A 27,425-nucleotide genomic window follows, 5' to 3' on the forward strand; every position below is an offset into this window, starting at 1 on the left:
GTAAATACCTACTTTTTAAAAGAGGTATTTGCAAACACAGAATATTAAAACCAACTTCACTAAAAGATGTATGTTATTATTCAGGCATACTAAACTCGAATTTCTGCCATGTTCTCTGAGACAGTTATGATTATAAAATGTAATACCTCTAACAGCCCATTCTGGCCTATGTAGAACAGGTAGCCTTGCAATAGTGATAAATGAAAATGGCTGTAATTCACTATCAGGACATGCCACACACATCAGGGCTTGTCCTACCTTATACTTAAAATGCACCCTGCCTATGGGCCTACCATAGGGGTGACAGATATGAAGAAAAGGGAAGGTTTAGGGACTGGCAAGTGAGTGCACTTCCCAGTCAGCATGACAGTACCAGACTGCATGGAGGCTCTGCAATGGCAGACCTTAGACACATATTACAAGGCTGCTTCTGTGGGTGGCACAACCAGTGCTGCAAGCCCACCAGCAGCATTTGGATTTACACGCCCTGGGCACACTCAGTGCACTAGACTCGGGCTTGACAAGTAAACCAAATAGCCAAACATGGAACTGCTGATTAATACATCAATTTACAATAGGGAGCACTTGCAATGTGGCATTGAATAGCAGTGGCACAGTGCCCAAAGCATCCAACACCAGCAAAAATACAGGAGGCAAGAGCAAAAAAAATGGAAGGGAGACCCACGCCAATGGTGTCATGTCTAACAAGCACTCTATAATATATTATAAAATATATATATACTAGTGAATGATTGTCAAAGCGCCAAACTAAAGTAAATTTGCAGCTATATTCTTGTAGTCAGTCACTCAGTAGTACTCACTGCGTGTCGATATGCAGGCCCAGGCCAAGGCCTCAACCAGTGATGTGACGCAGCAGTCTATTCTCGCGTCTCAAAACTAAAGTTAGTCAGCAGCACTCTATAATATATTATATATTATACATACTAGTGAATGATTGTCAATGTGCTAAAATAAAGTAAATATGCAGTTCTGAGCACCGCTCAGGGCAGCTATTAGTGTAGTCACTCAGTGCGTAACCCGTTAGCTGTGATCTCAGCTGTGATTGGTGGAATAGGAAACTAATGTGTGCCGCAGTGCAGTCATTACATGGTTTCTGCTAAACATGGCCACGATTGTTACAGGAAGTGAAGGATTCCTCCAAAAATTGTGTTCAGTTGCTGAGGAGCAATACACCAGTATCCGATGAACTACCCAAGCGCCACTAAGCAATGGCTGCAGTCCCCTGCTCCACCTTCTTTTCGGCTCTGCCCATACTTACTTGTACAGAAAGATAAAGACATCATTAATTGCTTTGGAGGCCCTGTTATCTGTGTCGCCTATCTGTCTCCAGTACGGTCAAAGTCACGGGCGCGTACCACAAGCAGCCGGGTTTGCACTGGCCTGGGTTGCCTTGTTAATGCATGATTATCTGCTCTACTAGTCAATGTCAATACGCTAAACTAAAGTAAATATGCAGTGCTGTGCGCCGCTCAGCACAGCTATATTAGAGTAGTCACTCAGTAGGTCTCACTCGTGTGGATCCTTTTTTCAATGAGTTAACTTAGACCGACTGAGCTCATTTGGTGGCACTCAGGTACTGGCATCTCAGCTCAAATGCAGCAGGGTTTGCACTGCCTGGGCTGAACTGCTCTGCTGAAAGTACTCTAGAAAGAGGCCTCAGAGTCCCAGGGCAACAACGAGGTCAGGCAGAGCTAGAGTGCTCACTGCTCCTGACTTTCTCTCTATTGGCCACTCCCTTCTGTGTGTGCAAATGGCACGCACGCATGGAGGGGAGGGGGAGCGCCTGGATCAGAGAGAACGGGGCAGAGCTTGAGAGGGCAGGGCAGCAAATGATGACCATGACCAGTCACTGCACAGCTTTACAATAAAGCAATCCAGTGATTGGTCAAAATGCCCCCATGCTGCTGGACATGCCCGCCCCCAGTCACACAGGCTCTACCGCGTTCGGGTGACTGCATAGAGACTAAAGCAGCCAATCCAGGTGCTGCTAAAGCAGCGCTTGGTTTGGCCTGGGGCAGGAGACCTCGCCGCTCCTTAGGAGGCCATAGGCTGCGGCTTCTACCCACGCCCCCTCCTCAATTTGCATGACGAGAGTGACAAGACCCTCAAGACTGCGCAATCGGGCTCGCCGATGTGGGAGCCACCCGGCCACTACAATACATTTTTTGCACGCAACTCCCTGGTGTGGACTGGTGAGTATTTAATAAAGGGTGACGTTGGCGCATGTGGCCGACGGCACAAACGGAGCACACGATTAGCTGTGTCTGATTACTGTTCTGATGGTGTAGGCTAGGGCCCCTACCCTAGTCTTAGCACCTCAGCAGTAGACTGTGGCCCTAGCTGCATGCTCTCTGGAGTACCTGATACCCTGTTCAACTCCGAGTACCCTCCTGGCGGTGAAGTACCACATTGGCGACGAGGGTGGGATTGGACTCAACGAGCGACCTTGTGGCCTGCGCATGGGCTGGCCTTGTCGGAGGTTGGGTGGCTGGAGCTTGTTTGGAGCAAAAACGGACTAGTTGAGCCGCAGTGTCAGCAGATCAGGGCCCAGTGGCTGTTCCGCAGGGGTAGTGTGTAATACGAAGAGGTGATGCCTGACTCGCCGGAAAGAACGGCTGCCGCTGGGGCAGCAGGAGGAAGGCCTGGTCGCACGGCCGCGAAGACCCTTCCATAATTCAGTCAGCTGGCAGATTCCGCAACGGCGGCGCCCCGCTGGAAGAAATGGTTGTGGCAGCTGGAGAACTACATTGTCACCACTCGGGAGATGGACAATGCAGTTCAGAGATCGTTTTTGTTGCTGATGGGTGGCGATGAGCTCTATGATCTATTCCAGGATCTGCCTGACACTGGGGACAGTGGTGGCTATGATAAAGCCATACAGGCCCTAAATCGTTACTTTGACCCTCAAGTTAACCCGGATTATGAACATTTCAAACTGCGACAAGTGAAACAACGAAAGGAGGAGTCGATTGACATGTGTTCTGCCACATTGTGGAAGCTGAACATTACCTGCACGTGGGTCGATCGGGCATTTGAGACCAGGGCCCAGATGATTGCGGGGTACAAGTCCTCTGAACTGCATAAATGAATCCTCCGTCAGTCAGGAATAATGTTGGACGAAATACTGATTCTGGGGAGATCGCATAAGCTGGCAGATGCACGAGCTGGTGAAATGGAGATGGAGCTGGTGAAGAAGTCGGAGGGAGGCCAGTCAGTGTTTCCAACTCCCTTCAAAGAGGAAAGGGTTGAGGCGATCAAGAAGACATATGGCCGAGGGGCCAGAAACAGTACCAAGCAGGAAGACCGGCATCAGAGGTGAGAATACCGGAACTGTGGCATGGGGGCGCATGCCCAGAGAGTATGCCCAGCAAAAGGAAGGCAGTGCATGAAATGTAACAAGTACGGGCACTTTGCAAAGGTGTGCCAGAGCGGGGGGCAACAAGGCGGAAGCAGGCCCCCAGGACAGAGGCTAGTGAATGCGGCCAAGACGTTGCAGAAGGAAAAAGAGGTGGGTGACAGGGGGCAACATTCGCCAGCCACTGAGGATGAGGAGGATAACGTCTTTGTAATCTCGCACATCTGGGGGGTGAGCACTACCAAAAGGCCGCCGCCTACCTGCTTAGTGTGGATTGAGGAGTCGTGTATACGAGCACTGATCAACACGGGGGCATTCGTCAATATATTGGATGCTGAGCAGTACAGGAGGCTCAGCCCAAGGCCCCGTCTGATGCCGACAGCAGCAAAAATTCTCACGTAAGGAGGGACCACTCCGATTCAACTGCAGGAGGTCATCGATGCTGAGGTGAAGTACAAGGACAGAGTCACTGCAACAAGATTCTATGTCACATGTGATCAAGCAGGCTTGTTGCTCAGCTGCCTTACGGCAGAAGATCTAGGATTGTTGATATTCGCAACAAACATACATCAGTCACAGGCGGACAGGATTCTTCAGGAGTTCCCTCATCTGTTTCAAGGACTGGGATGCCTTAAAGGAGTAGAGTTCCAGCTGCACATTGATGAGTCAGTCCAGCCTGTCGTGCTCATCCACCGCAGGGTACCATTTCATCTGAGACCATTGGTGGAAGCGGAACTGGACCGTCTGGAACGAGAAGGGGTGATTGAAACAGTGTCGGACCCCAGGCCGTGGGTTTCCCCCCTGGTCATGGCACCAAAGCTGAAGCAACCAGGGGCCATCCAGTTGTGCTTGGACATGAGGATCCTGAACAAGGCGATCTGGCGGGAAAGACACATCACCCCGACCATTGATGAGATTGTGACAGACTTGAATGGGGCACAGTGGTTCTCGAAAGCAGACTTAAACTCTGGGTATCATCAACTGAGGTTGGTGGAAGAAAGCAGGTACATCACCACGTTCTCCACCCATGTAGGGTTACGCCGTTTCAAAAGACTGAGCTTCGGGGTGTCCTCGGTGGCAGAGGTGTTTCAAGAGGCGGTGCGGGAAGCATGATCTGGCCTAGCGGGAGTCATCAATGTCAGGGATGACATTCTCATCTTCTCGAAATCGTTAGAGGAACACCATGTGAGGTTGAGGGCGACACTCCAGCGACTGGTGGAACAAGGTCCAACTCCTCATCAAACGAAGTGTGATTTCTACACCACAGAGGTCGAGTTCTTCAGATATCGTTTCTTAGCCCGAGGGCTGCAGGTGGACCCAGCCATGGTGGAGGCAGCAATTCCTCAAATACCATCCGAAGTGAGGAGCTTTCTTGGAATGGCGAACTACTGTGGCCGAATCATTCCACGGTTAGCCACCATCTCGGAACCCCTAAGGCGGCTCACCAAAAAGAACAACGGGTGGCAGTGGACAGACAAGGAGGCACAAGCATTTGCTGATGTCAAGAAAGCCCTGCTAAAATGGGCAACTGTAGCGTACTTTCGGCCGGGAGCTGCTACAGAGCTGATAGTGGATGCCAGCCCGGTGGGACTGGGAGCCGTGCTCCTACAGAGGTCGGACCAGGATGAGTGGGTGCCCATTGCTTAGGCCAGCTGGGCGCTCACAGCAGTGGAACCCCGATATGCACAGATTGAGAGTGAAGCCCTGGCCATCCTTTGGGCATGTCAACACTTTCACACCTATTTGTGGGGACACACCGTAGTGACAAGCCACTCGTATCCCTCTTTGCGGGAACAGCACGGAACGGGCCCCCGCGAATCGAGAGGTGGGCGGTCCAGATCCAGCAGTATCAGTTTGAGGTGGTGTACCATCCCGGGGCAAGTAACCCGGCTGACTATCTGTCACAACACCCTCTGGCTCTGCCGGGAGTCCAAGGGCCAGAAGTGGATGAGGGTGCGAATGTTTCATGAGGTAGCTGCTGGAAAAAGCCTGCCCCCAAACCCTGCTGCTAGAAGACATCAGGAAGGCATCGCAAGAAGGTGAATATTTGCAGGCCGTTGCCCGCACGCTACGTGATCACCAGTGGAAGAGGTTTCTCAGTGGGAATGATCGACGATCGAACGAAGACAAGGAGTACTGGGAAAGTGTGTGGATGTGCCGAGGAGAAGTGAGCGCGACAGGGGACGGCTTAATCCTGCGGGGGTCGAGGAAAGTAATACCAGCCGCACTTTGTGAGCGCACAATCGACTTGGTGCACCCGGGGCACCAGGGCATACAGAAGACCAAAGCCCGCCTGCAAACAAACATATGGTTCCTGGGTGTGGACAGGTTTGTGGAAGATAAAATAAGAAGGTGCCATGCATGTCTCATAATGGGAGCTGACCCAACAGAAGTACCAATCATCACCGAAGGTCCCAGCCTGTCACCTTGGGAGCGAGTGAGTTTGGATTTTGGGAGTTTTCCTGATGGCAGGCAAATGGCAGTGTTGGTGGACAGTCATTTGAAATTCCCAGTTGCGGAGTTGGTATTCTCGACGGCTTTTGAACACCTGCAGCCGGCACTGGAGAAGACCTTTGCCCTGCTGGGACTGCCGGTGGAGATCCGAACGGAAAATGGACCACCAATTCCTTGAGCAGTATGGCATAAGGCATCGGAAGATAACGCCTCAGTGGCCGCAGGCTAATGGCGATGTGGAGCGCTTGATGAGGACATTAAACAAAGCCTTGAGGATTGGGGTGGCTCAGAGCATCAACTTGGAAACCTGCCTACACCCGTTTCTGAGGACTTACCGTCAAACGCCTCATTGCACGACCAAATGTGTGCCCGATGATCTCCTACTAAAAGGAGCTGTGCGGGACGGCATACCAAGCAGCGAAGCCTGGACCCCTGCCGTTCTGGACGTGGAGCAGTCTCAGGCCTGCCGACAAAGGAAGAACGACCGGGCCAGCAAGAAAAGAGGGGCACCGCTGACTGATATCCAGGTAGGAGACTATGTGGTGGGAAAGGACAGACACCCTGGGTCCAAAGTTTGCACACTGTTTGAGGCTGATCCGTGGAAGGTGGCGAGATTCCAAGGCACTCTCGTAGTGGCTGAGAAAGGGAATCAGTGCATTGCCCGCAACATGTCATGGTTTAAAAAGTTTCCAGGACCTAGCGAGGCAGCACCAGAACCCGAGGGGGGCCTGTGGGAAGAGTTGGAAGCAGATGTGGCTGGGGAAGGAAGCCAGGCAGCGAGTGGGATGGCCGAGCAAAGAGCACCAGCCCCCAGCCGTCATTGCAACCAACCGGGTGCTGAGAGTGGAGAAGACCGGGGCCGACACCATCGCTATGAGCTACGCATCAACCAGGCACCGAGCACTCAGTTGAGGGACTTTGTACACTTATGCCTCCCGGAGGATGGCCGACCAGGGAGGTGTAGAACTGGAGGTACCCCGAGCTGTTTTGGGGAAGTTGTGCGATTGATGACATTATATTTTTGTTTGAACATTGTTCTTTCAAGTCCCGAGCCTGGATGGGATGTGGTGAGCCACCCGGCCACTACAATATATTGTTTGCTCAAAACTCCCTGGGCCGGGCGCGGACTGGGGAGTATTTAATAAAGGGTGACGTCGGCGCACGTGGCCGATGGCACGAACTGAGCACACAAGTATCTGTGTCTGATTGCTGTTCCGATGGTATCGGCTAGGCCCCCTCCCCTAGTCTTAGCACCCCAGCAGTAGACTGGGGCCCTAGCTGCATGCTCTCTGGAGTACCCGGTACCCTGTTCAACTCCGAGTACCCCTCTGGCGGTAGGGTACCACAGCCAGGGAAAGGCACCCTGGCCAACCCGACATGCCCATTTTGCTGCACTGGGGCAAAATAATCAGAGGGGCGATGCCCCAACGTCCATACAGAGGAACCACCACTGCACCTGTTAAAGGATATTGGCTGGGGTCAAGTAATCCAGCAACATGACAGCTTGTATCATTTCATGTCACCTAAATGTCAGGGCAAATACTAGTAGTCTAATCAGTCACTGCATTACACTAGCATCGTTTCATTTTACAACGAGCATTAGCATAGCCAATAGGCCGGTTTTGGCTATCAGCCTTTTTACTTTGTCAGTGCTTGTTTTCTTTGTCATGGGTTAGCTGCACGTTATTGCTGAGGAAGATGCCAGGCCCAAGACGATGTAAAAAACAAAATTTTTGCTTTTAGAAAAAAATGTTGTTACAAAAAGCACTCATGGGTTAGCTGCACGTTATTGCTGAGGAAGATGCCAGGCCCAAGACGATGTAAAAAACAAAATTTTTGCTTTTAGAAAAAAATGTTGTTACAAAAAGCACTCATTACCATATTAGTCCCTTTCACAAGGAGCTCATCCGCCCACAGTTAACCAATGGCTAAAGTGGGTGACCCTTTGACCCCTTGCTATATGCTGTAGTGGGGGGGGGCATGAATGACATCACAGCAAAGCAATGGATGAAGAGGGCTGGCTGAACCCTATACGTACAAATAACGTTTCAAAAGTATGCACCTCACACTTGCACAGAGCTAAAGCATGCAAAAGGTGAATCGTTTAAAGAGGAATTGTAGTTTGAACCAGAACGACTGCAGAACTAGCAATAATGCAGTAAATTGCCTTGCGGTTTCTATGGTAACACTCTGCTTTTTGGACAGGGGCATAAAAGAATGCGTGTTCCAAAATGCAAGAGATGTTCGAAATGTTCTCTGGTAATAATGACTAGTTAACGACTGATGTAAAAATCTCGCCCCTTTACAGATATGCGGGCATTTCACGCTGCATGACAATGAAGTCATTTCTGAATATAAGCTGGATTAGAGAAGGTCACTATAAATATTTAATAATATAACAAGATTGCAGAGGCAAACCGTGGCTTATTCAAATACAATTATATTTAGGGCTTATTCTCTTAAATGCGTTTTTTTCGTTTTTTTTTTAAAGGTGTCACGCAGAGGCATGATCCACTTTTTGTCCTTTGTCTAACTGGTAAAGGAAGTGGGCATGTACTTCTGAAAACCCCGATTTGGGCCAATAGAGAGAAATCTACTCACAGAGAGAGACTGAAAAAGTGGGCCTCGGAAATAGACAGATGGAGAAAACTAGGAAGAAAAATAAATATATGAAAGAATAGGGTTAAGACATTGTGGAAGAGCGGTAGTTGCCCAAGAGGGATAAAACCGGGAGGCCTCTTTCTACGTGGCGTGCGCGGTCCTTCTTGATGCCCTGCAGGCTGCATACTGTCCATATGTACTGAGCAGAGGTGGCTATAAAGGTCTAAGGCATTCTTACATGTTGCTTGCACTACAAATCTTCAGAAACCCGTTTTTACCTTCAGTGAGGAGTATTGAGAACACCTACAGTGCAGTGGCTGCAAAGCCATACACACATCTCATGTGGCATTATTAGCCAGATTGGGTTAATGGACAGCCTGCCCCCTACAGGCGAGCCATGTAAGGACAGTCACACTTCTGCTGGGGCAGAGCGGTTTGCAAAAGGCCGGCAAAAATAAACGGTGCAGCCAGTGTGGCACCGGGTCCCACGGGTGTGAGTGAGAGGACCAAGGTGCCTTCAACAGGCTGTGGTGTTTTTAACTCAAGTTTTGATCTTATGTGTGGCTGGCACTGTCTCGTGCCTGAATCTGTTCATTATTTCCCAGTGAGGGACGGTGTATTAGAGCAAACTGTTAGTCCTGAGTGCAGAGGACACCAGAGACTGTTCTGTAGAGAATGTAATAAATGCTGGGAAGGAGTAGAGTTGAAGAAAAGGAATGAGAGCAAGCAGAGGAGAAAAAGAATAGCAAAACAGTAGAGTAGAGAGCAAAGGGAAGACAAAAGGGAGAATGGCAGAAGAACAGAAGGAAGAAGATCATAGGAAGGAAGTAAGGAAGGAAGGAAGGAAGGGAGACTTTGGGAGGGAGGGAGTGAGTGAGGGAGGAAGGAAGGAGGGGGAGAATTGATTTTGGAAATAGAGAAATGGAAGGAGAATGAAAAAGAGAAGCTAAGACAGAGAATGGAAGTAAAGCAAAGTAACGGGAGTTTGACAGAAAGAAAGAAAAGCACACGGATGGGAGAGGGACTTATAAATGGAATCTGCATGCAAGGAGAGCCATGCTGTCAAAGCAAGTGTGGCACAGCCCAGCCCTCTGGCAGTGAGCAGAACACCTGCTGCTTTACTATACGTTGGCACCCTGAGCTACATGGAGGATGATTAGGGGGCTGATAACGGCAGCAGAACTTCGGCTCCCACCCTAGATGGCAGAGGTAAAAATTAATACTTTTTAGGGATAGAAATAATAAATACATAATAAATATTATAGTACATATAATAAAGAACACTTTTTTAGGGACAGAAATAATTTCACTAAAATTGCTCAAACACTCCTGGTCTTGGTTGGTAGGGATCAAAATGTAGATGGAGGCCCAATATGTCCCCTGTGTGCATTGGGTGTGGGGCGGGGTGTTACTCCCCCCTAAAAAATATATTACATGGTAAATAGTTGGGTACAGGTGCTTTCAGTCGGTGACGTGAAGTGTCTGTGGGATTTCACTCTGGATTTTGACATGCACACGCAGACAAAAACACAGCCATGCACACTCTCTCTCTTGTCTCTGCCTTGAAACTTGGTCAGTTTGAAAATTATTGCATTTTAAGTACCCGAACAATTCGCACTCCACTCTCTTTCCTCTGCATTGTAAGCCCCTCTCATGTCGTGCTTGTCCTCTAATGTAGTTTAACATTATATTTCAGTGTGATTGTTGGGAAATCTGAAGCTCACCCCCCCGCCCTCCCCCCCAAATCCTACTGTCCAAGGTGCACCCCTGCCCAAGCTGTTGCAGTTGAAGGAGAGCACCGACTGTCTGATGCATCTGACACGGTCTACCACATTTGGGCCCCACCTTCATGCACCACTTCCAGTGCCTAATTTGAAATAGTGGTTGCAGGTTGGGCCCACAGGCACTATTTTTTGGCAACCAGCACTTATTTTTCCTCACTAAACTTTGACCTAGAGCAACAGAGAGAGATAAACAGAAAAGAGGAGAAATAGAAAGACAGAAAAACAGTGACAAACTAAGAAAGCAGTGATGAAAAAGAACCTGCATGAGTGACATAAAGGGGAGATAAGAAAGAGGCATGAGATGAAATTAAGGCTACACAGCCGTGGTGTTCAGCAATCCCAACATTTGTCAGTGCTGGCTGCGGGCGTCTGAGAAAAACTTTGGGTACCATCACTTACTATTTTATAAAATTAAGCACAGATGTCTGCTTGCTTTTATAACCCAATGCCTATCCAAGGCAAATAGCAGAAAATACATTGGTTTAACACTAAGGGCCTCATTAGGATGTCAGGCGGACCACCACAGACAGGCCATAGGTGGCAGGCTGTCCGACATGCAGAGAAATGGTCCAACCACCGGATTAAGATACCGGCAGTCAGAGTGCAGCAGGCGGGGTGAAAGACCGCCACCTCCAACAAGCTCAAGGAGCCTCCCAGGGCAGTGGTCGGACTGTAATCCTACAATGAAGGAAGTTCCTGAGCAGGCACTGCCATAGAGATTAAGATGCTCATTTCTCATAGCCTTTTCATAGCGGTGCCGCCGCCATGGGAAGGCTGTCGGAAAGGTACTATGGGGGCCCATAGCAGAGGCCCCATCCAAGTGGGCCTCTGCTGTGTGCCAAACATTCATGCATCATGTGCCAGGTATTACATGGTGCCTGGCACATGGTGCATAGATGTTTAAAAACATTCCTTTTACTACTGCGGCTTGTGCTGCTACCCTATTCCAGGCTGCAGCACAAGCTGCAATAGTAAAAGGCATGTTTATGACCACCTCCACAGCGCTCTTGTAATAATATGGCGGGTGGAGCCATCGACTACTGGTCGACCGGTCTCCCTCCCACTACGATGGCAGTTAGAAGCTCGTCTGACCGCCATCATAATGAGTCTCCTACATCACAGTGATCAGCTGTGATAGCTGAATATGGCAATCAACAAAGTTTTTTTTTGTCTTAGTGAAGCAAGAAATTGAAAAATACTGGTTGGGATTCTCTGCATATATTTTCTAATGCTCATGAATGGAGAGGAGGATGAAAACTAAGTGGGGTGATGATCTTAAAACACAATGCACCACTGTGCTAACGAAATTAATAATATTTACTTTTTTAATGAAAAAATGTTTAAGTCACTTAATTGGCCAATTGACCACAGAGCCCTCTAACACAAGCATATAGGGGGGAGGCTCTTAACTCAAGACTCCTCTTTTGGAAGTCCCTAATATGAGTCCCTAACATTGTCTATTTGCCTCAGCAAGGACTTCAGTGCCATTGTGCTCTGATTTGAGTCCACATGCCACATGATTGATGTGAGAGTTGGGTCTTCAGGAAGTTGAGAAAAAGCCTAGATTAACACTTTCTCTCTCTCACCACTGCTAATAGATCTTACATGCTATAGAACTCCCTTCCTCCCCTGATAGTGCCAGTAAAATTAATATAAACATTTAACAGAACCTATGGAGTTCAATCACATAACAACGGAACCTATGGAGATCTATCCAGTAAACTACTCATGAGTCAAACAACTCACACATTGACAAAGTAATCCCAAGTGCTTAATAAGGAGGTCACATTTGTAGATAAATTCATGGACACTATATAATAGATGTGAGGAGATGTTATGGAAACACGTAGCTGTTTATGTACGTTGACAACAGCTTGGTTTGTGTTCTTTGGAAATAAACATTTGCACATAAGCATGTCGGCATTCATTTAGATTAAAGCAAAGCACCCTAAATTATATTCATAGCTTATGCTGGAACTATGCGGAAGTCACTAGGGGGTATGCATGTATTGTTTAACCAATCCAATTTTATAGGCTTTGAGTTAGAGCATTTGAAGGAGGAGGAGGGGATTTAGAGGTTCCTTTTTATATATGGCCTAGCAATAATCAGCACTTGCCTGGTCTCATTATGGTCTAGGAAATACCCAATAGCTCGGCCCAGTTCTTCCCTCTGGGACAGCCAACTAAGGAGACTGCTGGATTTATTACTCCACTGAAAGACTCTTCTGTGTGAGGTCTGGGTGACCTGAATGAACTCACGGAGTTAAATAGGTCTTCAAAGTAGGTTTTTTTGAATTTCCCTGAAGCTCATGAGTCAGCCTTTAAAGGTGACTTCGACCTTAGGGGAGGTTTTCAGAGGAGCTTCCACTGATCCTTGTTTGTATCTAAATATGTCAGTCTCCATCCTAAGTTATGGCATCCGGTGGTACTCTGTAGCCAGCATGCACTACGTCTCCACCTCCTTCTTCCCTCACAGCTTGAGCACAAATTACACGGTGGAATGGTAAGAGAGGCCCCTAGCCTGTTTATGTACTCAATATTATTTGAAGTTTAGTGAAGAAATCTATCCTAAGTAAGGGTTAATGTCTCTTAGAATAGAAAGTAAATTCTTTACTATTAAAGTTGATGTGGCACCATCTATTTCGGAGGCCCAATGATTTAAGGAATCTGTTGTGTCGTAGTAAGGAGTTCCAGTAGTCTTGGTTAAGTTGCAGATGATAAGTTTATTAATCTTAGATCTTCAGATAGGATTTCCAGTATATAATCAAAGCCCCACCAGGAGCAGCCTCTCTGCTGCTCAGCCCAGGATCCAACTGACAGTCCCACTCTCAGCATACCAAACATTCCAGTGACATCACATTCACACTAACATTCCACTCACACTGGCTGAACAACAGAGGCAGAGAAACAGGGAAGATGTAAGGTAGAACCCTTAGATATAACAGAATCTGAGTAATAAGACTTGCTTCTATGCAGAAGTGTAAAAGACAACCAGATGATTGACGGAATGCAGAGCAAATCAGACATTCACCCCCAGTCAAGAGATCTGGGTTACATCCATCGTTCTTTTGCTCACCTATGCAGAACTGCATTGTCCATTAAAGTCTCCTTTGCATTTCATCCCCTCAGGGGTTTAGGGGCCGAGTCAGTACACAAACAATATTTTCCTAGAACAGGGCTGAGCAAAGACAAAGACAGTGTAACTATAAACATTAACTTCATTGGTTTCCTATGTATGAGAGGAGACATAACAATGTGTCTTTTAGAAGAACCACATCTAGAATAGGAAAGATAACTCACACTGACTGCTAGGCAAAATGAACTGAATTATTCGTGAGAGCATCTTGGAACAGGAATTGTTCCTTTAAGAGTCAATCAGTTGTCTTGCTTCGGAGCAGAGAGATCTTTTGCTTTTTGTAGTAATGTGGCAGCATCAGAAAACCCAGCAGACCAGTTGGGATTGCATCCTGGGAAACATCCCTTGCTGAAGACAGACCTCATGTCTAGAAGTCTGCCCTGAGGACCTGCGGGCTGTAGGAGAAATAGGGAGTGACTTTCCAAACATCAAAAAACCTTTGTTTCCCAAAAATACCTACATTCCAGAGGACCAGGATAAGGAGCTGAGGAGATCTTGCGGAGGGTGTACCATTGACAGGCATAGGTTTGCTCCCTTTGGAGCTTTTTTTCCCCCGATGAAAAAGGACTCAATCAATTGGTTTGCTTCAGAGCAGGGAGCCCTTCTACCTTTTGTATTCCTCAGTAGTGACTTTCCTAGCATTAAGAAACTCCCACGAAGGATGCACCCTTGGCAGGCCAGACAAAGGGTCACTCCATTTGGAGCATTACCCTCTTGAAGAAAAAACATCAGCATGCCCTCCTGGTGAATGTGTAGGTGTGGAAAAAGGTAGGGCTGATGGTCTTTTTCAAAGTTGCCCGGCGCTAACCGCCTCTATACCACTCAAATTACCAAACAAAGAGGCAGGCGCTGGAGACTGGAAGGCAGGAAACAGAAGTTTTATTCCGACGGAGCAGAACACTTCAAAATCAGACAACAGGGTATCTTCTCGAGGTGCTCTAACCGCATCTTTGAGGCCTCGCCTCTTATACACCGGTTTATGATCTTTATTACAGTTTATTGCATGTGGCACATTCTCGCAAATGCTTTGAAGTATGAAAGGACATCCTCGGAATCCCCGCTTCAGGCCCGTTCCCACACAAATTTACAGTTGAAGTCCCCACCCCGGTCACAACAGGTGATGATTGTTTGCGCAGCTGGACATTCCGCCGATTCACGGAATGTATGTGGTTGATCGGATCTCATGGGGTGGGGGCTTTGATCAACTCGTGGATCCTTTGATGGGAGAAGCTTCCTACTGTATGGGGGGGGCAATAAACAGCATCCGCAGGGCCAGGTGGCGGCCTGGGAACGAGTAAGACAATCGGGCACAGAGGAAAGGGAGTTTTATCAAAGGACCTGGGATCATGAAAGGAATGGAGGGAGGTGTGAGCTGGGAACAGGATGGGGTTCCGAGGCAGAGTTGTGTTGAAGAGGGGTTTATGGCCCAAGGCATGTGAGAGCGGGGGCTGTCAACGCGCGGGGGATGCTTGCGAGGTCAGGAGAGAGAGAGAGAGAGACGCGCTGGCTGTCGGCGATGGGCAGAGAGGCCATGGTATTTAAAATGGCTGCCGCTTACGCGCACAAATGGGCTCAAAAAAAAAAAGGGGGGCAAGATGGCGCCGATAATGTTGACACTGCAGTCTAGGTTTTAACAGTCCTCCCTTTTCAACATATCTAGCCAGCTTGTCTACTCAATGTCTATCTGCATTAAATTCCTAACCTCGACATCATACAGTGCTCCCATGCGTTCCTTTCCAAAGTCCACAGTCTTAGGGCAGATACAATTCGCACATAATGAACACAGAGGCGGCAGACATTGAATTCCTAAGCAGAACCCACATATTACAACCACAGGAATCAGGATAATGGTAAACAGTCTCCAGCCCCAGTTCTTAACAGTACTCCAAAACCATCCACCAAGTGACCATTCTTCCTGCTCCTGGTGAACTTCTGAGGAGAGTCTGTGGAGATGTTCGATGGCTTTGTACACTGAGGGTGAATTGTCCGGTATATATGTACAGCAGCTGGACCCAATAATGCGGCATGCTCTGCCACGATCCGCTAGAACCACATCTAGAACAAGGCGGTTCTGGAGAGCCACCAGGCGGACCTCTTGAAGCTCGGCTGTGTTGTTTGCAAGGATACCAGCTGTGATGTTCATTGTTGTCTCGACTGCCTGAGTCAGATGTCGGATGGCACGGCTGTTTGCCATCAGGCCCCAGAGTGGAACAAGTCCCTTCATTGCGTCGAGGAACTGTGCTCCTGTAGAGTCGGCTTGTTCAATGTCCTTGGCTCGTTTTTGTCTATGGTGATTCGCTGGTGCCACATAGGTCGGAGGAAGGATGAAGGAGATAAAGCAGGTGCCCCCCCAGCCTTTGGGGAGCCAGGTGTAGGCTTTTGTGCCGCAAACAAAGTACATGTTTGGAGAGGATACAAAGGAGGGTGGATCGGTGGAGTCCAAAGTTCTGGTGAAGCGGCAAGCACTGCGGCCCACCAGCTGTGTCCCAAGCCCTTCTATGCACATAAGGCCTGTGACGTTGATGACAGATAGGGCCACAGTCAGGGTGGCGGCTGTTCGCTTCCGAAGGTAGGAGAAGGTGGGTCTGGTCGGATTGTTGAACACCTGCATTTCACTTCGTTCTTTAGCAGGGATGTCCATGTGGATAGAGTCGTTGGAGGTCTGCGGGCAGAAATGTGCCTTCGTTTTGTTTCGCCAGACCTCATGAAAGAAATGTGTCATAGTTTTGCTGGAGGTGGCATTGTCCCTATAGCTCTCTTGCAGGAGGATCAGCCAAGCAAGGCAGGAGCCGTGAATTGAGAAGGGTGAAGGGATGAAGGGTATCGAATGTCCAGTGGCGTGGGGTAGCAACCCACAGATCCAGCAGTTGGTGGCATTGGTGGCAAGATTGTGCTGGTGCAGCAGCTGTACAAAGGAGTTGTTCCAAAACTCCTTTCGTCTTTCTCTGAGTTGGGGAGAGAGAGATATTAAATAATGTTCCTTCATGGTGGTAGGCTGTGCAGTGGTCAGGAATGTCTCATGAGCAGGTGCATTTTCTTCCACAATCCAGAGTGTGGTCATGAGGAGAAGGCAGAAGAGGATCGTGATAAAAAGTGCAATTGTCTTTGAACTGTGGATTCTGTCTGTCTTTGGGTTTCTGTAGCGAATTTTCGGATGTCCGGTTGATTCCATCACCTTCTTATCGGACGCTTCCATCACCTTCTTATCGGGCGCTTCCATCATCTTCAAGGAAGCTCGGTAGCGGGCAGAACCAAAGACCTCGTCTGGCTTTCTCTCCTGACAGCCTTTGTTGTGTTAGGCCACCGATCTGAGAATTATGACTTAGTCAATGGTCTGCTTAGCCGAAGCTCTCTCCTTTCGTCGCAGGTTATACCCTTCTTTGGATGGCACGGTAGGGTCAGGAATCTTTGCAAGTTCAAGTGTCTCTGTGTCTGGGTAGCAATTCAGCGATGGTCGGTCTTTGTTCAGGAGCTCTTCCTGGGTGGTCACGTCTTCGGTCGTCGTCAGAGTCGGGGGAATCCGTTTGCAGTGGTGCGCTTGCACCCAGGTCCGCTTTCCTTCCACTCGAAGAGCTGTTCGGGTGGTGAGTAGGACTTGCCAGGGGCCCGTCCACCGGGGTTCCAAACTCTTGGCGCGCTGGAAGTTCTTTATCAGGATGAAGTCCCCGGGTTGCAGGTTGGAAGCGTCAGGGATGGCATGCAGCACCTGTTGGTGAATGACAGACAGAGTTTCAGTCAATTTATACAAGTAATCAGACATTAGGACGTCCGGAACGTTACGAATGGAAGTCGGTTTTGGGGCAGACCAGATGCTCATAGGTCGGCTGAAAACGACCTCGTAAGGTGTCAAGTGGTGTTTGGTGGGGGTGGAACGCATCGATAGCAATGCCAGTGGGAGAGCGTCTGGCCATTTCAGTCCTGTGGTAGCCACTATCTTGGCTAGTTTTAGTTTTAGTGTGGCATTGTGTCGTTCAACAAGTCCAGCAGACTGGGGGTGGAAGACTGCGTGGAACTTCTGTTTTACACCCAGCCCTTTCAGGATGAGCTGGATAACTTCGGCTACGAAGTGGGGGCCATTGTCGCTCCACAAAATTCGACAAAGGCCGTAGCGAGGGAAAAATTCCTTTAACAGTACTTTTGCAGTGGCCATAGCAGTGTTATCACGGGTTGGGTATGCTTCCACCCATTTGCTGAATGCACACACCACAACAAGTACGTATTTTAGGCCTTGGCATTTGTCTAGTTGGATGTAGTCCATCTGTAGGACTTCAAATGGGTGATTGGGAACTCCAAACCCTCCCCGGGGTACCACAGTTCCTTTCCTGGGGTTATGTTGCAAGCATATCAAGCATTGTTGGACCAGACGTTTGGCTGAGTCTGTGATTTTGTCGTTGTGCCAAACTCTGGAGACAAGTTCAATCATGGGGGCTGATCCTATGTGTGCAGGGGAGTGTGCCATAGTCAATATGGGAATCAGGTATGAGTCAGGTAGCAACCATTTGTTCGTGTCTTTTGTCCGCCAGCAGCCTTCTTCGTCTTTCAGTGCCACCCGTGCCCATTCGGTCAATTCATGTTGTGAGCTAGCCATTTGAATGTCCCTAATAGTGTCTCTAGCGTCTGTCCATTTCTCTGCTTGTGAACTAGTCACGTACATGCGTGTCGTCGTCCTATTCTCAGCTGTGGTCCGAGCGGTGGTGTCGGCTAGTGCATTTCCCTGTCCAATAATGTCAACACCTTCTTGTGTGCCTGGCATTTGATGACTGCAAGTCGTTTGGGGAGGAGGACGGCTTCGATCAGGGCGGAGACTAGATCTCCATGTAAGATGGGGGTGCCGTGTGAGGTCAAGAATCCCCTTTCCTTCCAAAGGAGCCCAAAATGGTGAACCACCCCGAAGGCATACTGGCTGTCGGTGTAAATGTTCGCTGTGGTTCCTGCTGCTAGGATGCATGCTCGTGTCAGGGCAATCAGTTCTGCTGCCTGTGCAGATCATTGTGTGATGCGGGCTGTCTCTACTACAGTTCGGGCCGTGGTGACTGCATAGGCAGCTGAAGTGGTGCCATCGGGGAGTTTGATGCAAGAGCCGTCCACCCACAGCTCTCCGTCGGGGTCAGGAAAAGCTGTGTCTCTGAGGTCAACCCTACTTCTAGTCTGTTCGTCTGTGAGGGTCACACAGTCTTGTACAGGGGACACATTTGGATCGTCCTCCGGTAGGGGCAACAAAGTTGCCGGGTTCAGTGTGGTGCATCTTTTCAGGGTGATGTGGGGTGCAAGCAGAGTCAGTTCGTATCCAGTCAGTCGTGCACTCGTCAGGTGTTGCGTCTTAGTTTGGTTCAGGAGGGTGTCAACTGCGTGGGGTACTAATACCGTGAGGGAATTCGAGAGCACGATCCCCTCACTCTGTCGGATGGAGATAGCAGCGGCAGCTACAGCTCGAAGGCAGGCAGGCAAGGCTCTGGCTACGGGGTCAAGAGTGGCAGAGAAGTAAGCGCATGGTCGTTGCTTTGGGCCAATGGACTGAGTCAAGACAGACAAAGCACATCCCTCCCTTTCGTGAGTGAAGAGGGAGAAGGGCTTTGTGTAATCGGGGGTACCTAGGACAGGGGCCGAACAAAGGGCATCTCGTAGCTCTATGAAGGAGGATTGGCATTCAGGGGTCCAAGGGAGGGGGAAGGGGACATCTTTAGCTAGCAGAGAAAGCAGCGGTTTCACAATGAGGCTGAAGTTTGGCAACCACTGCCGACAGAAGGAGGTGAGGCCTAGTAGGGAGCGGACTTGTTTCTGAGTCTTAGGGACAGGGGTTTCAAGAATGGTTTGGATCCGATCGGGAGTAAGTTTCCTTCCGTCTTTGGACAAAAGGTGGCCTAAGTAAGTGACCTGGGGTTGGCAGAATTGCAACTTCTTTTTGGAGACCTTGTGGCCATTTTCCGCAAGGAAGTGCAGGAGTTGAATGGTGGCTGTGACTGCTAGTGGAGTGGTATCGGCCGCCAAAAGGATGTCATCGACGTATTGTATCAACACCACTCCATCGGGTAACCGGACCTCATCCAGTTGTCTCTTGAGGGCCTGACTGTAGATGCTGGGACTTTCTGTGTAGCCTTGGGGTGCTCGACAGAATCTATATGAGCGGGCTTTTAGGGTGAAGCCAAAGAGATATCGGCTGTCTGGGTGGATGGGGATAGAGAAAAAATGCGTTTTTGAGGTCAATGACAGTGAAGGTGGTGGCAGTAGAAAGAATCAAAGTCAGGATAGTGGTGATGTCCGAGACCACGGGGTACTGGGGTACAACTACTTTGTTGATCTCTCGAAGGTCGATGATGAAGCGGTATGCTTTCTCATCTCCCTCTCCTTGTTTCTTGATGATGGGCAAGATAGGGCTGTTGCAAACGTTGCTAACCACTTCCTCTACCACTCCTGCGTCTATCAGTGACTGAATAATCTTTACCAATGCCTTCTCGCCCTCGGGCGATATCCGATATTGTGGAAGTTTTGGGAGTATTGCATCCGGTCGAACAGTGATGTGCACTGGGTCAATCATCATGCGTCCTACGTCCGAATCTGTCTTGGCCCACAGATACGGAGGCAGAGTGTCAAGTAGGGACGAGTCGGTGTCAGTGATAGAAAACATGCGTCGGGAAGGTCAATGTCTGAGCAGAATGGGGTTGTCGTACAGAAAAACTCGAACTCCGTCTTGGGAACATCTAATAGTCGCTCGGAAATGCTTCAGCAAGTCGAGTCCCATAATGGCGTCAGGAGTATTGGCGGAAAGCAAAAACGTCGTGTCACTTGTGTTGTTCTCTAAGTCAAAGGGGATCGGTGTGGACAAAGGGTTAGTGGAGGGCGTTCCATCGAAACCTATCAATGTTACAAGTGAGCCAGACAAGGGTGCCCTTGGAATCAGTCGTTTAGCTAACGCACTACGTGTCGCGCCAGTGTCTACCAGAAATGGAGACTTTGTACCCAGGACCTTAGCGGTGACATAAGGACCTTGCTGGTCAACATAGAGCTCGACTGGATCCCTCCCTTGCCCTTGGCAGTCCTATGCGAAGTCGTGGGTATCGTCGCAGTCAGACTGCTGGTACTGGTTCTGTAGGGGGCGGTCAAATGTGTTTGGTCTGTTTGATCTATCGTTAGTCGTGTCATTTGCGGACCCCCGTTGCTGTCCTCTATTTCTCGGTCCGCCCGCTACGTCCTTGGGGTCCCTATTTCTGTTCATCTCCAACAGAACCGGACACTGGGATTTCCAATGGCCGAATCCTTTGCAGAAGGCACACTGGTCCTCGCTAATGTCTCTACGTCCAATGTGGGGTGTTGGGGTACGGTCCTTAGGAGGTGCGTTCCTAGGGCCATTTGTCTGAAAGTTCCCTTTGTATTGCTCTCGTCCTATAGTCACTCCTTGCAACTGTGCAATCATTACCCTCTCTTTTAAGTCTTTCTTCTTTTTCTCTGTTGCTCTATCGTTTTCATTTTTCTGGTGCTCGTAATATTGGGCCATCTGAAAGATAGCCGCAGGTTTGGAGGCTGCCCAACTACTCTCACTGGCCTGCAGTTTCTGAGAGACCTCCGGCGACAGACCCTTTACATAATTCTGGACAAACAGGTGGTGTCCGGTTGCAGTGGTCATGTCCTGGCCGCTGTAATCGGAGAACACTGTTTCAAACCGGGAGAAGTATTCCGATACGTCTTCCTGGGGTTTCTGATGACAGGCCGTTACTATCGACCAGTCCACTTTCTTTTCTGGGATCAGGGTTTTCAATTTCTGTACAATTTTGTCTGGGAGGTCTAAAATGGATTTCAAAGGCTTCTGTCCAGGTTCTCGTTGCCTATCTATGCCATCGAGTTGTGACCAGGTATGTCCGAACAGCTCAAGGTGGTCGACTTTCCGGATTTGCTTCCACACATCAGCTGGCAGACATAACCCGAAAAACAAGTCGATGTCAGCCAGGGTCATAATCGTTGAACCTAGGGCTGTACCTAATTCAGTGTAGAAGGCAGTGGGGTTTTTACATAAATCGGGCAGAGATTTCCGGAACGTTAAAATATCTTGCCGATCCCATGGCTGGTAGACCCAGTTGTACACTACCCTCCCTCTTGCATCTTGGTGGTTGACGTCATCGTGTGTTCCTAGACCTCGTGGAGGAACCCAGTAGGGGGCAGTCTCTCTTATAGGCATCATGGTGCTAGCTCGCTCAGTTCGTGGTTCGGTTGCTACGGGTGTCGTGAGCTTAGCTTCCGATTTCTGTTCAGTGAGGTGGCGGAAAACCTCAAGCGTACGCGTAAGGAGGTCCGTCACGTCACACTCGCCCTCATCCCCGATATCGACCTTTCTATACAGAGTCGTTAGGCTCTCGGGACCTTTGTCTCGATATCGGTCCTCATACGCATTCAGGGCATGGTAACACAGTCGTACGGCAAAATGCCGTCTGTGGCTCCCTGCATATGAGTTGAACATATCCGTGATGTGCTCTCCACTCTCCTTTCTTTCTACCAATGTCCTCACTACCTTGTCGATCCCTGCTCGCTCATCTTTGCTTAACCTGTTCGTTCTTGCGGAATCTGTCTTTCGGGTCTCTGGGTCATCTAACACTGTCGCTTGTGCTGTATCTAGAACAAGGGGTTCGGCTGGCGCAGAGGCCATGGGGACCGAAGCTCTGGTACCACTCTCGTCTGTGCTTGGGGGTAGCGAGTGCTGTGCTAAGGGTTGGGAAGGGGCATATGGAGGGGGCATGTAGATGATCGGAGGACCTAACAAAAGATCATCGTTGGCTCGCTGTTTCGAGGGCAATTCAGGATAGAGCGTAGAGGGTGTTCTAACCGGACACTGGCTCGATGTCTCTACCTCTAGTTTCTGTTTGGCTTCTTCTCTTTCCTTAATCTCTTCTTCTAATTTCTTAGCAGCTAGGTGGGCTGCCTTTCGCAGCTCTTTTCCCAACCTACTTTCATTTCTCTTTTTACGCTGTTCGGTTTCTTTGCGCCACATGCCGAGACTATCAAGCATAGTGGGCGTTGTCTTGTGTTTCCCAAGGGCTGTTTCTAGCGCGCCTATTTTATCTTCGTCGGAGGATCCTAACAGTGGCCACTAACTTTTCCGATCCTTCTTCGTATATTTATGCCACAGCTTGCTATAAGCTATAGCGATGAATCCATGCTTCATGAACATGTCCTTATTAGGGGTGCCTTCCAGTGGAGCCGGATGGTTCATCTCTAATAAGCGGTCCGGGCTAAACAGGCTACCAATCAGTGGGGAGAAGATAGGCATGACAGATTACAACGGGGACAAAGGTCTGCACTACCTATCTTATCACTGCGTGCAAAGACTAGACAGAATATTTCTATTCTTCGTTGTTTGCAGGCGGTGAATACCTCAAAAGAACCAATATCGAACAGTCAATGTTCAGTCAATCAAACAATCAATGGGGAGAATAAGTAGGCACGACGGGTTACAACGTGGACAAAAGTCTGCATTACCTACCATTTCACTACCTGCAAAGAGAGAACCTGTTTTTCCCTGTTTGCAGACAGAGAATCTCCAGAAAACAATCCGCGAACAACAGTTCGGGCCAAAACAATCAATCAGTGGGGGAAGAAGATTGGCACGACAGATTACAACGGGGACAAAAGTCTGCGTTACCTATCCTTCACTGCTTGCAAAGAGAGAGCCTGTTGTTTCTCTGTTTGCAGACAGTGAATCTCCAAAAGAACCAACAAAAGAGTAATACTAGTATTATCCAAATCAAACAATCATTTCGCAATTTGTCGCGTTTACATGACCTTACCCGGACCGCATGGACAGTTTCTTGTCTTCCGAATCCAGCGCCCGATCGTCCTCTATTCTTCGTGATCTTCGCGGCACTCCTGATGGTTCCCAGTCAGGACCGTAGATCACTCGAGAGAGGTCTGTTCGGAACCAGTGAAGTTCGGATGATCGGCTGTCAGACGAGGGTCTATCGGACAGGAGCTCTCCCGATCGTTGCAGTCGTTCACTCTGTCTTCAGGACCTCTCCCACTGGATCCACGAGTCACTGATGGGCCCTACGTTGGGCGCCAATTGTGGAAAAAGGTAGGGCTGATGGTCTTTTTCAAAGTTGCCCTGCGCTAACCGCCTCTATACCACTCAAATTACCAAACAAAGAGGCAGGCGCTGGAGACTGGAAGGCAGGAAACAGAAGTTTTATTCCGACGGAGCAGAACACATCAAAATCAGAAAACAGGGTATCTTCTCGAGGTGCTCTAACCGCATCTTTGAGGCCTGGCCTCTTATACACCGGTTTATGATCTTTATTACAGTTTATTGCATGTGGCACATTCTCGCAAATGCTTTGAAGTATGAAAGGACATCCTCGGAATCCCCGCTTCAGGCCCGTTCCCACACACATTTACAGTTGAAGTCCCCACCCCGGTCACAACAGGTGATGATTGTTTGCGCAGCTGGACATTCCGCCGATTCACGGAATGTATGTGGTTGATCGGATCTCATGGGGTGGGGGCTTTGATCAACTCGGGGATCCTTTGATGGGAGAAGCTTCCTACTGTATGGGGGGGGGGGCAATAAACAGCATCCGCAGGGCCAGGTGGCGGCCTGGGAACGAGTAAGACAATCGGGCACAGAGGAAAGGGAGTTTTATCAAAGGACCTGGGATCATGAAAGGAATGCAGGGAGGTGTTGAGCTGGGAACAGGATGGGGTTCCGAGGCAGAGTTGTGTTGAAGAGGGGTTTATGGCCCAAGGCATGTGAGAGCGGGGGCTGTCAACGCGCGGGGGATGCTTGCGATTTCAGGAGAGAGAGAGAGAGACGCGCTGGCTGTCGGCGATGGGCAGAGAGGCCATGGTATTTAAAATGGCTGCTGCTTACGCGCACAAATGGGCTAAAAAAAAAAAAAGGGGGCAAGATGGCGCCGATAATGTTGGCACTGCAGTCTAGGTTCTAACATAGGGCCTTGTGGAGCCCTGAAAAGCAATATGCGGCAAGCGAGGAGTAATTGATACACAATGTGGAGTGACAGAACTGAGTGTCAACAGAGCCACTGTAAGTGTGGGCATTATTATCAGTCCGCCGTAGGGACTATTGCCTACTGAGGAGAGTTGGCGTATTGTGCATTTGACTAAGAATGAACTTCATGAGGAGAAATATAGGGGCTGCCATAGGGAATTGTTGTAACAGCACACAAATATGGCAGCCATATAGTAAAACATTCAGTAGAGGACAGCTGCAGTCCTTTGTCGCTGGCTGTCATAAGAAACCTTCCAATGGGAGTGATGTTGTGACTTTTTAAAGATCCAGAATTGCGTATGGCATTTCGTATTTTAATTCAAAAGCCTTGAGAAAGACAATAAAGCCGAATTCCATCTAAATCAAAGAAATTACTTGGGAGCGTACATACAAATATAAATGCAAATATATATATATATATATATATATATATATATATATATATATATATATATATATATATAGATATACATACATACATACATATATATATATATAAATATATATATATATATATATATATATATATATATATATACATGTGTGTGTGTGTGTGTGTGTGTGTGTATATTAAATATATGGTTCCAATGTGGTCCTAATGAAACTGGTGCATGCGTGTGGGGTAGATCATCGTCCTCAAGGTTACATTTCAGCAACAAATAAAAATTATTGGTGCAAGTAGTAGTAGTGGTAGATGGTGGTGGTAGTGGTACATATCTCAAGTAGTGGTAGATATTTAGATATTTTCCATTTTCCCACTACTCACTAGGTCACTTCCATATTTACTGCTAAAGCATATATGTACATGCATGAACATCTCTTACTCCTTAGAGGAGATCTCTGCACAGAAAAAATGAGGAGATAGAGGTCTTGGCACTATTTGCTTTTTCTAGTACATTAGTACACCTAGGGTAGTAGTACTTTACAAACTACCAAATGCAGTTTGTGAATCTGGTTCACAGTATCTGCAACAAAAAGTGTCAGCTTTCAAAATCAATTTATGAATCTTTAGAGGAGCCCAATAACATTGCATGACAATATTTTTGGAGTGAATATTCTCCCAAGATTCAGACTACATTTTGCATTGTTGTAACAACAGTTTGGGAAGGCATTAATATCTCTACCATAGTTAGGCCAATCTAGCCTGTAATGTTGAAAAACTATGTAAATTATTGTCATTAGCACCTTTAAATATTCCAGAAGCTGAAGTTTTATAACACGCAGGATTACTTAATGAGTTTGTAGGGTTATTTACCTTTCCCCTAGAAAATGAGCTTTAGGGCCTTAGTCTGACTTTGGCAGGGTGGCGGGGTGGCATCGAGTCGCCACACAAGTTCCCCAGTACCACACCTCCAAAGGTATATTGAGACCACCCGCCAGATTCGGACTGGAATCCAGATCAGGCGGTCCTGCAGCAGATGGCCTGCAGCAGTGCAGGGCTAATGCTCATACGTGAGCCATAGCAAGGCATCGCAAGGGGAACACCATTGCACGCTCCTGCATTGACTTTTAAGTCCATGTGCTGTAGGAACTGGGGGTGCATGCATACAGGGGGGCACACCATGTGCCCCCCTGCATGCATCCCTGATGCTGAGGCAACATGGGGGCCCTGTAAGGCCCCATTTGTTTCCTCATCTCCACACTTTTCATGGCAGGCTTACTGCCATTAAAACTGTGGCAATGAGGAAACTCCTAATATGCTTTGTGTTGCAGCACCACCAGCATATTAGGGTCCTCAGACTGCTGCAAGACATCCAGGGATTGCGGATCACTGGCAGAAGCATCGGTTCCATGGTGGTCCGACTGCTCAACTTCGAATAGGATGGTTGGACTACCTGTGCGGAGGTAGCTGCACCGCCACTGTGGGTTTGGCAGTCAAACTCATAATAAGGCTCTAAGTCAACAAAGGTAGTAAAATCTTACAAACATGATGAATGTTTGGACAAACATGATGTTACATCAAATGCGTAAATCTGATTGAGGCTAATAACCAAGTTTGTACTTTAGACCTACAAGGCATGGGAAGAACCTGTAAGGGGTAATGGTTGATGCCTCCTTTTTTTTGAAGACCCAAAAAGACCTGTGATCATTTCTGAGATCTGAGAATCCAAAACCACCTTTATAAATGGGCCTATTTCAGTTTTTGGACAATTATTCCACCACAGTTTCAGCCCCTGGCAGTATTAAGAAGCAAGTATTCAAAAGTATTATAAAACATGTTGGTTGAATGGTAATTTCATGTTACTAAGGTGTTAAAGTTTGTGTTAAAGGTTTATCTATACTGCATAATGCAATAGGCATGAAAGCAAATAGCATGTGCCTGTTCCAAAGGCCTATGCATGCAGACAGAATACTGGCCCGACTAAGACAATATATGTTATATTGTAGACCCAGCCACAACACATTTTGGCAACTTAAGTTCGAACTAGCCACATTCAACAACTAATTGGCAATGCCTGGGATCCCCTTGTAAGCGATAAAAAACATCTCAAACACCTTCAGTTTCAGTTGGTTTTTCGTTGCGTCAAGGGTCCGACCCTTTATGATTAAGACACCGCTGCTTACGATTCGTTCTGGACATTGCTGTCATTACTGGTTCGTTGGTAACTTACTGGTTTTAGAAGACTCTTGGGAGAGGTTTACCTACCTTGCCACGAACCACAGAACTTTGATAAATACTCGTAATTGGAGAACTGCAATAGCTGCTTTTACTTACTTTTTTGGTCTTAAAGAATCATCGTATTGCATTTAAGCATGGGCACATTTTGCAAATCTGGCATTCGCGAATTTGCGTATTGGCGAATTCGCAATCCGCAAAATCCGCGAACTCTCGCGAATTTGCGGATTTTTTGTTTTTTTTTGTGTTCGCAAAGGTTTCTGCCAGTTCGCGAGGGTTTTGTACCAGTTCGCAATTGCGAAATTACTTGTCGGCTCGCAACGGTCGCGACTATGTTGTTTCTACGTCTGGTTCATCATCACAGGTTCACAGTACCCTCTGTATCAACACTGCCACCCTCTGGTTCACCCATGCCACCCTCTGGTGCATCACTGCCACCCTCTGGTTCATCACTGTAGATTATGGGGGGG

The sequence above is a fragment of the Lissotriton vulgaris genome, chromosome 3_1 (assembly GCF_964263255.1).
Source record: "Lissotriton vulgaris chromosome 3_1, aLisVul1.2, whole genome shotgun sequence".
Classification (NCBI taxonomy): domain Eukaryota; kingdom Metazoa; phylum Chordata; class Amphibia; order Caudata; family Salamandridae; genus Lissotriton; species Lissotriton vulgaris.